This window comes from Alligator sinensis, unplaced genomic scaffold (genome assembly GCF_000455745.1).
Source record: "Alligator sinensis unplaced genomic scaffold, ASM45574v1 scaffold1874_1, whole genome shotgun sequence".
Classification (NCBI taxonomy): Eukaryota; Metazoa; Chordata; order Crocodylia; family Alligatoridae; genus Alligator; species Alligator sinensis.
In genome coordinates, this window is record NW_005843441.1 from 95,724 (window position 1) to 100,254 (window position 4,531).

The 4,531-nt window shown below is 54.1% G+C and overlaps 1 long non-coding RNA gene and 1 pseudogene across 1 annotated transcript in view; one reads left to right on the top strand and one right to left on the bottom strand.

Moving 5' to 3' along the window:
- LOC112548707 overlaps positions 1 to 4,525 on the bottom strand; it is a 6,248-nt gene extending 1,723 nt beyond the window's left edge. Inside the window, exons 1-2 of the long non-coding RNA XR_003092336.1 lie at positions 3,677 to 4,525; positions 3,450 to 3,586 (exon numbers count right to left, since the gene is read on the bottom strand). This is a non-coding gene — a long non-coding RNA (uncharacterized LOC112548707). The remainder of the gene's footprint in view (positions 1 to 3,449; positions 3,587 to 3,676) is intronic.
- Positions 3,412 to 3,549, top strand: LOC112548708 (annotated as a pseudogene).
- Positions 4,526 to 4,531: the final 6 nt, after the last annotated feature.

Genomic DNA, 4,531 nt, shown 5'->3' on the forward strand with positions numbered 1-4,531 from the left:
GTATTGCTGAGGTGAGCCCATTGAACCGTACTACTGAGGCCAACCCATTAAATTGTACTACTGAGGAATGAAACCATATTTTGGTGTTTGGCTTCTCGGAATTCTAGGATTGTAAGTATATTATGAAAATAATAGGATTGATTCAAATTTAACTTTTAGTTGTAATTGTAGTTGTTTTTGTAATACTAATTCTTATAGCATTGTTTGGGAAGGAAGTGCATTCGGAGCATTGTTTCTGATATATGTAATTATTGTGTTCTTAATGTTTGTGGTATTTCTTAAAGCTAAGCAGTGTTATATGCGTAGCAAAGAATTTTAAAATAAAATTGTGTTGTATGAATTAAGTGTGTAATCATTGTGGAATCATGCAAGTAGCTAGCTACTCCCCCAGCCAGTGCATCAAAACGAATCAGTAAATTGTGTGGGATCTTCTCTATTCCATAACCCACTAGAGACAATACTGTCTCATCTACTCCTGCCCTTAGCTGCCAAACAGGCTCCATCCTCTCCTGTGGCGCTGCTGCATCGGCCTTCCCTGCCCCATGCTGCTGGGACTCTTGCTTTCTCCTCCTGCTGACCAAACACCTTGCAGGTGCGGGCAGGGCCATAAGTGGGTGCATACAGCCTCCAAAGGACACTGATCACGGTCCTGGCCTCCAACACAGGCTGCCCCATCCCCTGTCACACCCCAGCCTCCACCCCATAGCAACTCCAGGGCTCCCAGCCTGCACCCCACCTCCACACCAGCACTCCCAGCCTCCTACATGCAACCCCTGTCCCTGCACCCCAGCGTCCCTGCCTGTACGGGTGAAGGGCAGGCCCCTGACATGGGCCCAGATGGCCCATTCGGTGCCAAGCCTCAGTGGGATGGACCCACTGGCCTTTCCCGGCACCGGCCCAGCCAAGGCCTCTCCCTGCCCAAAGGGTGGGGGTCACTCTTACCTTGGTCCCAGGGCTCCTACAGGAAGGACCTGACTAGAATTGGCTTCTCACTTGGGCCCACAGGGGTCTGACCTCTGCATGCCCCACTTCCTGGGGCCACCTGGCTCCCCGGCCCAGAGCTTACCCCCACTCCTGGGAAGGCCCCAGGGCTACCAAGGGGCCAGGGGCAGTGTGACTGCCTCTGCTCCTGGGGCTCTGAAGGCCACCTCTGCCCCCACCCCAGGGCAGGCCAGGGCCTGGTCGCACTGCAGGCTCACAAGCAGAGTATGTCCATGGCTCCACTGCAGCCCAGACCCAGGCTGCCCCAGCGATGCCTCCTGGGCTGGGGCCAGGGGAGCCCTGCGCATGGCAGAGGACCCAGCAGGGCAGCTCATCTCTGGGCATAGGGCACCCAGAGCAGCAGGATGGAGCTGATGTACAGGGAACTTAGAACAGAGTTGCATGCCGGTGGCTGAGGGAAGCTGCCTGCGCAGTGCCACTGGGGTCAGGAGAGAGCCTGGTGCTGAGTACAGGCTGCGCAGGCCTGGCCTGGCAGCCTCCAGAGACCAGAATGAGGCAGAGACAGCGAGTGTTAGGGCAGGGGGAGCAGTAGCGGGACCAGCTGTGCCCAGGGGTTCTCTGCACGTGGCCCAGGCCAGAAGGTGCGCAGGGCACACGAAGAAAAGGGGAAAGAACGTGTGATGTCAGCGCGGGGAGAGCATGTGGAGACAGACAGAGCAAGACTTGTGGTAGCAAGGTGCTGAGTATGGGCAGCGTGGGGGTCTCCTACGTGTTTGCCCTGTGCTGAGAGCAGTGCTGTGCTGGGTGGGGGGTGGTGCCAGGGCCAGGTTCAGGCCCAAGCAGGGCGCTCCCTTGAGCAAGGGCAGCTGCACAGATGTTTGCTGAGGGAAACTGATGAGAAGTGGGTACCGCGGGCTGTACTGAGCTTTGGGTGTTTGGGTTTGGCATCTCATTGGCTTCAGACTTAGATGGCAAGTGAATGTGCTCTCTTGTTAAACTTCAGACCAAAAAGAAGGTGGTTTTCCCAGGGTGGAATTCGCTGTTCAGACTGCCCGGTCATGCTATACAGGGGACCTGGGGGCAGAGGAGGCCGAAGGCAAATGGAAACAAAAAGACTAGTGATCGCTATTTAAGAACAATTAAAACTATGCCTGTTTTGTATGGAAGCTGGCTGCAGTGTGACATGGCCCTGAGATCAAGAGCTGTGTGAACACGATTGTTCTTTTCCTTCCCGTTAGGAAGACTAGTGGACACGAAATGCTGAGGAGGGACTTGGCTTTGTTCTGAAGCATCTGTGGTGGAAAGCAGTGTTCCAGCAACGGGATTGTTGGAGCAACAAAGTGCGAGAAATGTGTTTACACTTTGGTACAATTGTAGCAGAAAGCCCCCTTTTCCTCTTGCCTGCATTTGCTCTCCCCTCTTTAAATATGTTTTTCCTCTTCTACCTTTTCTTCCTTCCTCTTTCTTTCACTTTAAGATAAGGAATTGTGTCTTAAAATTTGTATGTGTGCATTTTGTATCACCCTGTGTATTTTGGTATTTTTATCTGTGTGCGCCATGGCATTACTTCTGTAGCTTGTATTTTATACTCCTCACCTTTCAGCTTTCAACTAAATGTGTTTAGTTTCATAAGTAAGTTATACATTGTAACAATGTTAACAAGGGCAGGAATCAAACTGCCCTTCCCTGTATCAGGCTGGCCCCTGAAAGAGCGAGTGAATCAGTAATTGAATGTGTAACATGGTAGCAGGCAGCCATTAACACCTGGGAAGCTGCAGATCAACCAAGGGAAGAACTCATTAGAAGACAATGTAACAACCGGGAAATCTCTAAACGTCACTGATCAAGGGCTAGAAGCCCTGGCCTGAGTTATTCAATGCCGGGGACCAACTTTTGGGCTGAATATCTCCAGATCGACCACTCCCAGAGCCCTATTCAAAATTCATCAATGGGCTCCCAAACCTGCACGTACATGTGGACAACCCCGGGGGCTGACAGATGTCATCCAGTAGCCACCAAGGGGGGAAGTCCCATGAGGGTCAATGACCCCTGGATTGGGCAAACCTGAAAACTGGGGAGTCACCAAAGTCTGCCAAGGACAGATAAAAAGCAGTGAAAAGTGACCCTCAGTGGCACCCTCTTGATCTCCAACTCGACCAGCACCTGACCTGTCCAGCCAGAAGGACCAGCCGGCGACCCCCTTCTGGAGGATAACACCACGCTGAAAGAAGCCTTGACTGGCCATTGACGGCAGACTCCAGCGCTTGTAGGATAGGTATACCTGACTCTGTAGCTTGCTACTGTGTGTGTGTATGTGTGTGCATGGGGGGGGGACCAGCCCCAAGGTTTATGATTTAACTCATTACAGTGTTTCAATCCACCTAATAAACCAGAATTTTAAGGATCCTGAGTTGGACATTTGTAGCCAACACAATAATCGTCATCATCACAATAATACTAACAATACTACGAATAACAAAGTGGTGTTTCCCCAGGGTGAGGCTCACCCCTTGCACTTCAGGTGTGCTGACCCCTGTGATTTCCCCACACAGGAAACTCGACTGCACAATTTGTGGCAGTGTGGGACTGCATTCGTGCTCTCCCTGGCTTGCCTGCAGACAGGCTCTTGTGTGACTGCAGACATCTGGGAGGCAAAGGAAGAGGAAGGCTGTGTTAGGGTGGGTGTGCAGGTTGGCTGGAGCAACCTGTCCCGGGTGCCCTGGTGCTCTCTTACCGGCTGCGTGCTGCTGCAGCAGGGGCATCCTCCAGCAAGCAAGTGCAGGCAAGTCCTCTGGGTGCTGCAACTGGGGTGCCTGGTGACATGGGCCATGCAGGTGCGTGGTGTAGCGTGCTCCCAGCTCCAGCCCTCAAGGGTAGCCTGTGTCCTTCCTGCAGTGGCTGTGGCATGGCACTTTGTGACCCCTTTGGAAAGGAATACGTGGACCAATGGCTGGAAGTTGCAGCAAGGTAGGTTTACGTTGGAGATCCAGGAACATGTCTTCCCTGTCAGAGCAGGGGAGGACTTTCTACCAGCGGAGATGTCAAGGAGAGGCTGGATGGGCACTGGTCCAGGAGGGTCTAGGCCCAGCAATGCCTGTGCTCTGCTGTGGGGGTGTCCCGGGCTTCTGGGCTGTGCTGGTTGCCCCCACCCCCTTTCTGCTCCATGTGTCAGGTTTTGAAGCCTCTCCCAGAGGCGCTGGGGATGGGGCTGGGCCGTGCCAATGCTCCTGTTGGCTCCAACCCGGCAGAGTGCTGGCTGGAGGGTCTTGCCCCGGCGCTCAGGCTGAGTCCCAGCTGTACTGGGGCAGGGAGGGATTTCCCCCCTGCTCGGGGGGTGCCTTCTTCTGCAAGGTCTGACTTGTCTGGACTGGGCTATCCTTGGACTGGGGGCAGGGCTCGAACTGTGCAGGGAGGGAGGCTGCAAAACAATTGGCTGCCCTTCACGAAGCTCTAATAAAATCGGAGACCCCGCTCACATTTTCAAATCTTACAGGGGGGCTGTTGTCTCTAGGGGGGCTCAGCCCCCGCAGCTGCCCCGCCGTTCCAACCCTGACCCGCGCCCCGGCGACCCCCGCTGGCCCCGCGCGGG